Source organism: Elephantulus edwardii, unplaced genomic scaffold (genome assembly GCF_000299155.1).
Source record: "Elephantulus edwardii isolate Elephantulus edwardi_28Jun2011 unplaced genomic scaffold, EleEdw1.0 scaffold00008, whole genome shotgun sequence".
Taxonomy (NCBI): domain Eukaryota; kingdom Metazoa; phylum Chordata; class Mammalia; order Macroscelidea; family Macroscelididae; genus Elephantulus; species Elephantulus edwardii.
Window position 1 is genome coordinate 8,597,051 of NW_006399758.1, and position 9,233 is coordinate 8,606,283.

The following is a 9,233-nucleotide window of genomic DNA, read 5'->3' on the forward strand; positions in this document are numbered from 1 at the left end:
TGAATAATATTGCATGAGTTCCTTGTTTTTCAATGCAGCATAGTATTCCATTGTGTGAATATACCACAGCTTCTCTATCCATTCGTTTGTTGATGGGCACCTGGATTGTTTCCAACTCCTTGCTATTGTGAACAGAGCCACGATAAACATGGGTGTGCTGTTCATCTCTTCTATGAATAACTTTTCACTTAACCTTACAAGGCCTGCTCAAGCTCCACTTGTGAAAACACTAGTGAAACTCCATGTCTCTCTGTGTACCATTGGTGTACCTGCACGTGTGTGCTGATGGTGCTGTGCTTCAACATTACCTTTCCAGCTGCAAAATCTCTGTGATCAGATTCAATGTCTTATCTGTTTTTACAACTATGGCACAAACATCCAGTGGTTGGCACAGAGAAGGCAGCAAACACACACAATCAAATGGGGAAATATTTAGTTGTTTTATAAAACAACTATGCATGCAGAAACCCAGAATACAAAGGAGAAAATGCAGTGCCACTTTCAGGAAGTACTGTACATGATCCCATGAGTCTCATCTAGGAGACTTCATGGTTCTTTATCAGAGGGTCTCTCTAGTGATGCTACTGTTAATCGCACATTTCTTTTTTAAAAGCAAAACAGAATTGTAACCAACTAAACAATTAAAAACCTATTACTTAAATAAAAACAATAATGTAAATGTGTTTAGTGTTTCTATATTTTATATATACATGAACATGTGTGTGTATGTCTGTAAGGTTGTTATGAATTGAATTATGTCCTCTCAAAATATATGCTTGTAAATTTCAACTCCCATACATGCAATTATAATTCCATTTTGGAAAGTGTTGTCTTGGTTTTATTAATGAGACAGAATTAGTGTAGGGTGCATTTTGAGTTAGAATATAAAGGAGATTAAATAAGTGAACATAAAGAGAGAAAAATTAGGAAAATTGCTGCCAAGTCACAAGGAAACTGGAAGAAGCTGCTAAAGAGACAAAGACCTTCTTCCAGAGCCAACAGAGATATTGAAAGACTTCCCCTGGAGCTGGTGCTCTAAACTCACATTTTTGGCATCCTAAATGCAGTCTGTAGGGACTTGTGTGGCTAACCCAATAGTCATGTTTTGAATCTGCCAGTGTTTTTAATGCAGTGGCATTTAGTAGTTTGGATCCATCAATAACATCTTGGGATAAAGATGAGCAATCTCTTCCCACACAATTTATAGCCTCAAAAACCCAGTGGCGCTATAACATGTTTCTGACTTAATAGCAGTGAGTTTGAGTTATGGTTGTTTTTAAACAATGAGAAAAGAGATTTCTGTTTGTTAAACTCATCTGATTGTGCTATTTCCATTATGGAAGCACTAGATAATTAAGATAACGTTGTAGTTGTTGTTCATTGCCTTCGAGTCAAGCACGTCTCAGAGCAACCCTATGAGCAAAAGGCATTGAAGCCCCTCTACAACTATAGACATTTATCAAAGTTCATACAGTTTTCAGAGGCAAGTTGTTTAAGAAGTGGATGCCACTCCTGTCTCCAAATTACTGTTAATAATACACTAATTAAGATAGTAGTGTAATTTATTAACAATATAGTCCTACTAGAGATACATGGTTCAACCATTGATCAGTATCCTCAATATAAACAACAGCTATGAGATCAACAACTAGCTATGAGCTAGTCTCCCTGGGGAGGGACTGTGGTGAGGCACAGCCAGGTGGAATCCTGGAGACAAAGCCAGAATAGCTGACTTTGGGACTGCTTTGAATTGAGGCTGAGGTTTCTTTGTGGGCTGAACTAAACCTATGGGCCTTCACTGGGTGATAGCCTTTGCCTTTCCTTGCCCCCACAACCTGTTTCCCTAATAAACCTGACAACTTTTGCAACAAAAATAAATAATATATTCCTTTCTTCAAGAAAATGACTGTTATTCATGAACTCTTCTCTCTCTCTCTCTCTCTCTCACACACACACACACACACACACACACACACACTCCTGACTCACTTTCTTTGTTTATGAAGGTAGAATAATCCAGAGAGCTTCCAAAGACTTTATTTTTTTTAAGTGGATTGTCAAGGCTTTTTTCTGAGGCATCTCTGAGTGTACCCTAATGTCTGACCTTCTGGTCAGCAGTCAAACACATTAAACATCAACATTTTGCAATATTATGAACTAAGGTGTATAAATATCAAGCTTCCTGTGACTATATTAGCATGATTTCCTTGTGCAGTCACATAAATCTGAATATATTGCTAAACCAAATAGAAGTTTCAAGAGTATTCATTACTGAAATTTTGCTTCAAAATATATAACTATGTGATAGAATGAAAACATCCTGTGCATGAGATTGCAGAGGGTGACTCCACAGCTGTTGCTGCTGTTGCCGACTACAAGAAACACAGTGTCTATCCCTTTTTGTATCCTTTTGGTCTCCATTGACTTAGTGTGGATAGACTTTCCTATTCAAGAGAAGTGTCCTAGGCATTTGCTGCTAATTCAATATTGTTGTTTTTGTTATATGCTGTCAAGTCGCTTGCAACTCATAGCAGCCCTGTGTATAAGAGCCCTAAACCCTGCTCTGTCCTGCACCAACCTTATTGTCTCTGACACACCTACTCCCATTACCCCAGTCGCTTAATCGATCCATCTCATCGAGGGTCTTCCTCTCTTGTCTGGCCCTATACTCTCCTAAACATGATATCCCTCTCCAAGGACCAGTCCCTCCTTGCAACATGCCCAAAGTATGTCAGATGAAGCTTCCGAATCCTTGCCTCAAGGAGCAGCCCGGTTTCACCCTCTCCAGGACGAACCTGTTTGTTCTAACAGTCCATGGCATATTCAATTATTTTCCCCAGTACTACAGCTGAAAGACATCAATTCTCAATCAACCCTTTTCATTGTCCAGCTTTCTGACACATAGCATGCAATTTAGAAGATGATGGCTCGAATCAGGCACACCTTACTCTCCAGCCTGATATCATTGCTCCTCAGTACTCTGGAGAGGTCCCTGACTGCTGACTTTCCCAATGAAATTTTTCTCTTTATTTCCTGGCTGCTGGTACCAAGGATGTTTATTTGGGAGTCAAACAAACTAAAACTATTAACAATCTCAATCTCATCACCGTTCATAATGATACTGCCAATTGGCTCAGTGGTGAGAATCTTGATTTTCTTGATGTTGAGCTTCAATCCATACTGAAGGCTGCAGCAAGCACTTCAGGTCCTCCTCAGTTTCAGCAATATAGAGAGGTATTTTCCCCAGATATCTCTAAAGTATTAGTCTATATTTAACTTTATGATTCACTACATTAAGTCTGAAATGAGAAATTTCATATGTGTGGTTTCTGTACATGTACTTTGTGGTTTATACAATCATTCATATATGTTATGTTTCATTAATGTACCTTCTGTTTAATGCAAAAATTCATATACATTATATTTGATATAATTAATGACTATTGACCTATGCATATTAATTACCTTGTGTTCTCAAGTCTCCATTGAAAATTTCCATTCCTTCACCCTCCCTCTGCTCACCAACCTTTCATCCCAATGACTGAGAAAAGAACTGACACCAATGAGCTGGTGAGTGGCTAAAAGAGGCCAAGAATTTATACCTGAGGATATGAGAAAGTGTACTCACCAAAGGCCTGCAACATTATGCTATGGAGAGAAATGGTAACTATTTATATGGAAAGAATCCAAGTTAGCTGCTGAAAATTCAGGAAATTGCAAAGTTCACACTAAATAAATCCCTAAGAGATAAATACATTTAATTCATTGATATTGAAACTAGCTATGATTGATATTTTGATGAATCAGAATACATCTGCTACATGATTTACACTTTAAAAATTATTTGAGTTTTTGCAATTCCATGTTATCTGTTAGTTTTTTCCATAGTCTCTTTAAATACAAAGGAAGGAAACAATTTTTTCTCATCAAGACTATGTTACATTCAGATCAACATGAGGCCAGCCTTTTCTACATGTTGTTTTATCCAACTTGATATTCAAAGCTCATTTAGAAGACTTATATCCCAATTTTTTCTTAAATAGTTCCCAGATATGAAGTCCCTGGGTGGTGCAAATAGTTAACAAACGTGGCTACTAACGGCAGATTTGAGTCCATCCAAAACACTTTGTAGGAAAAAACTTGCGAATCTACTTTAGAAAATTAGCTATGAGAAGGAAAAAATAATTTAAATGAATAATAGGTATACATTAAGATGGGAAAAAACAAAACAATATTCAATAAAAGGATGTCAAGTGTAATATCATTAAAGGGAAGACACAGAGGAGTGCACAAGAAATAGTCAACAAAGATAAAAACAATTCAATTATCAGCAATAATAAGCATTAACTTACAAGTGGATATATGGGAGGGATTGTATAACAATGAAAGAATTTTTCTCTTACTTTTCAAAGAGAAGAATGGAGAAAAATATAACAATGAATGAATTGAACACAAAAATCTTGTAAATCTTCAATAATAATAATAGTAATAATAATAATCAACTTATTTTTAAAAAACAACAAGTGGATATATGGAGAGATAACCAAGATGAGCAGACATGGACAGGTGAAAAAGACTACACTCAAAAGAAATATACAAAACAAAGCTCAGCTACTGGAAAACCTTCAAACTCAAAATACATTGCTGTCAAATTTGAACGGACTCCTAGTTGACCAACAGGTTTTCCAAGGCCATAAACGCCAAGGGTAAAGATTCCTCATCTTTCCTCTTGGAAGTAGCTTATGGATTTGAACCACCAAAGAGGTATCACTTTTGTGTTAGTATCACAATTCCCTACCCACTAGGCCACCAGAGCTCCCTTGGAAAACCCTGCGCAGCACACTTACACTTGGACACACATGTAGTCCCGTGAGTTTGGATCATTATGGTGCCAGCTGATTGGCTTTCATAAGGAAAGTCGTCCCTAGCACTAAGATTTGTCAGTAAGCCCCAAAGGAGGCATACATTATTTATATCGATATGTAATACATTCATCAGTCTCCTAATTTCCATGGGATGATTATTATCTCTTTAGAAACTGTGGGTGATAGAAAATGTCCAAGTGTTGTTACAATCTTTACTGAGGTCCATCATCTTGCAGTTAAGACATCTCCCCCCTCCCCTTGTTCTTTGTTTTGAAAGTGGGCAGTTCAATAGCTTTAAAATAGCACTTTTAGACAGGCATCTGCCTATCTTTCTCATTGCCTGTCTCAGTTATAAAACATTGATTTCCAGCACTTTCTGAAAGAGTAAGTGGATCAGACGTTCACCTAATAAAGTCAGGGAACTGGAAAGAATCACTATAAAAGAGCAAAGCCAGTTATTAATGAAAGCAACTTAATGACTGCATATTGATTTTAAATATTGATTCTGCCTTTTTCTTTCTGAATGATTTTACGTTGTGTATATAAAATAGTTTCCTAGAAATCGATATAAACTTAAAGGCCTTGATTCTGCATCATTCACAGCACCCAGCTCTGTGATAAGCATAAGGCTAATGAAGAACTGATTTATTTATGTACTTATTCTCACAGGAGTCCACATACAAAAGGACATACACGCTGCCATTCAAAGTTTTATTAGGTTAAAAGAATGTAATTATTTTTCTGAATTTCTTTCTAAACCCACTTTACTTATTTATTTATTTCAATCCAAAGCAACTCTGTACAAAATGCAGACTGCCTGGGCTGGTGGCAAGAAGCTGCACTGCAACCCCGAAGGCTCGCGGTTCGAGGCCACCAGCTGCTCTGCAGGAGAAGGATGGACAATCCCTTCCTGTGTGATTAACTGCCTCTGAAAACCCACCGAGCTGGTTCTGACTCGACGGTACACAACAACAACAACAACCATCTTTACCTTAGCAGTCCAATGCTGAATCCACTGTGACACAGTCTTGCCAAAGTTTTCAGTTACTTCATTTGATTCAAACATATCCATAGTAATCAGATCAAAGCAATCTTGATTGCTGTCAATTATAACTGTAAATTAGCTGAACAGGTAGAAACTCTTGTGTCTCTGACCAAACTTTGAGTAAGTGTCACTCACAGCCATTAACTCACTCTTAAAGCTTTTGAACCACATAACTGGTTATCACAAAACCAATGATAGTTATACGGAAGAGAAGATTCTGGAAATTTTTGAAAATGTTGTTTGCTTCATGCTTAGCAAGAATTTTACCTAATGCTTTACATTTACCAATGTATAATTTGACAAAAACTTGTACAGAGAACAAATCATAGACAAAGAAAGAAAGTCATTCAAACAGAAGGGCTTACCGAATGGTTTAAGATCAAGAAAGGTGTGTGCCAGGAATGTATCCTGTGACTATATCTATTAAAAATATATGCTGAGCAAATCATTTGAGAAACTAGACTAGATAAAGAATGTGGAATCAGGTTTCAAAGAAGCCACATCAACAGCCTACATTATGCAGATGAAACAATTTTGCTTGTGGTAAGGGAAAAGACTTGAAATAATTAAAGATTCAAGATCATAGTCTTTAGTATGGATTAACACTCAAAATCAAAAGAGTAAAATTCCTCACCACTGGACCAATATGCAAATTCATGATAGATTTAGAGAGATGGTTGAATATGTCAGTGATTTATTTTACTTGGATTAACAATTCACATCCATGATAGAAGTTTAGAAACTCTGGTATATTCACACAATGGAATACTATGCTGCATTAAAAAACAAGGAACTTGGGAGCCCTGCCCCCGCCCGCGCGCGGCAGTAAGTGCGCGGGAGCCGCGGGCCCGAGGGCGCCCAGCCTGGCCCCACCGAGGCCGCCCCACCGAGCCTGCGCGCAGCCTGGGAGCGAGTGTTTAACGGAAATCCCAGGTGATTACAAAGTATTGACAAGCTGTTTCTGAACATAACTGAAACAAAATAGGAAGATGGCAGCAAATGCTTCAGGACAAGGTTTTCAAAATAAAAATAGAGTTGCAATCTTGGCTGAATTGGACAAAGAGAAAAGAAAACTCATGCAGAACCAATCGTCAACAAATCATCCTGGCGCTAGCATTGCACTCTCGAGACCCTCTCTTAATAAGGATTTCCAGGACCATGCAGAACAGCAGCATATTGCAGCCCAGCAGAAAGCAGCTTTGCAGCATGCTCATGCACTTTCATCTGGATACTTCATAACCCAAGACTCTGCTTTTGGGAATCTTATTCTTCGTTTTACCTCGCCTCGACCCAGAATGAAGGAAATAATTTGTAGTGAAAGTGACTTTGTAATTTCAAATGCCAAGCTACTTTCATTCAGTACTGACAAACTGTTACTTTGCAAATTTTGGTGAACTTTGTATATTGCTTTTTTAAGCAAAAGTTATTTGCAAGCAGAAGCATAAAGGAGTATATGTAACCAGGTTAACAAGAGTGTTGAAAGCTGTATCTTCTGAAGATATGACCTGTGACTGAGGCGCTTTTATAATGCAGAAATGTAATGCTTTTGATTTTTAAGTCAAACTCTGAATTAGTCACAAAAAATTAAGTCCTGACATGTGGACAGGTGTATTTCTTGCCCACAGTGGACTGTCAGGAACCGTGCAATAGTTCTTAATGTTAAAGAAATGAGGGGTTACCCAGTTGTTTTATATTACATTCATAATTGCTCTTCAGAGATTAACATCTGTGTAACTTTTGACTTTATAGTCAAGGAAAAAAATGCCAAAATGCTATTAAAACAATTTTAAGAAAAAAAAAACCCAAGGAACGTATGTAATATTATTCAAAATGGGTGACCCTGGTGGACATTATGCTTAGTGAAATATCTCAGTCACAAATGGACAAATACTGCATAATGCCATTGTTGTAGAAAGGGACATCAGGGTTGGGGTGAGACTGCTTACAGCAGCTTCAGCCAATCAGCATGTTCCATGACTACTTCCTCTGCCAAGAGGTTGCCCACTTAGTGGTATCACCAGATGTCACAAGAGTAGCAATAGCTGTAGCCAATCAACAGATAATATGACTACTTCTGCTTTCAGAAGACAGCCTCTACCTCCCAGAGTCTTTTAAAAGGCCACTTCTTCGCCCCATGTGCAAACTTCTCTGACCCATCTGACCAGCTTGTCTCTTTGTTTCTCTCTTCACTCCCCCCACCCCACTCCCGGCCTGGGTCAGAGAACTGCACATGAGAGCCAGAGAGCCACAATAAAAGGTTCTTTGCTTACTTTCGGTATCCATGCCTGTTTTATCATGCATAGGCAAAAGGCATAATATTTGAACTTCTCTGGAAAAAGGCTTTTGAAACAGTATGTACTGTTGAAAATCATATGCACAGAGAAACACTAAAAATTAGTATAACCGAATATATTTATTGAACCTGAGAGCATCAATCAGGATTAAAGATGCTCTGAAAAGAGGATATTGAAACAGGTTGTACAATTGTTTGTAGGTACTCTCAAGTAGACTAAGATTCATAGTGCCCCTAAGAACCACAGTTAAGATTTTTTTTAATTGAAATTTATTATTAATTTCAGTAAAAATTTACAGAGACGTTGGATTTCCATTCATTCATTGTCGCACTTTTCTCCCCTCCCAACACTCCGCCCAGTACACTACCCTCTTGGAAAAGTAAAAGACAAATTCTTTCATTGTTTTACAAACCTTCCCCCAGGTCCACTCCACCATGTAGCCTTCACTTTAGACTCCTGTCATGAGAAAAATACCTAATCACATATCCCTTTTAAGCAGTTTTCTCCCTCATCTGTTTCAATGCAGTATACGTTATTGAATCCATCTTTCTCAGTCTCTCCCCAACCCCAAGGTCAGTCCTGTTTTACGACAGTGGCAACATGTAGTATTTGTCTTTTGTGACTGAGATACTTCACTCAGCATAATGTCCTCCAGGGTGACCCATTTTGAATAATGGTGCATGAGTTCCTTGTTTTTCAATGCAGCATAGTATTCCATTGTGTGAATATGCCACAGCTTCTCTAGCCACACGTTTGTTGATGGGCACTTAGGTTGTTTCCAACTCCTTGGTACTGTGAACAAAGCCACAATAAACATGGTGTGCATATATCTGCTTGGATGTCATTTATGGTCTCTTTAGGGTACATTCCCAGTAGTGGAATTGCTGGGTCAAATGATATCTATTTGCAACTCTTTGAGAAAGCGCCACACCGCTTTCCACAGTGGTTGCACCATTTTACACTCCCACCAACAGTGAATAAGGGTTCCAGTCTCTCCACAACCTCACCAGCATTTGTTGCTTGCTGTTC

General features: G+C 38.2%; 1 pseudogene; it reads left to right on the forward strand.

The window, feature by feature from the left end:
- Positions 1-6,899: 6,899 nt before the first annotated feature.
- Positions 6,900-7,209, forward strand: LOC102863420 (annotated as a pseudogene).
- The last annotated feature ends 2,024 nt before the right edge of the window (positions 7,210-9,233 follow it).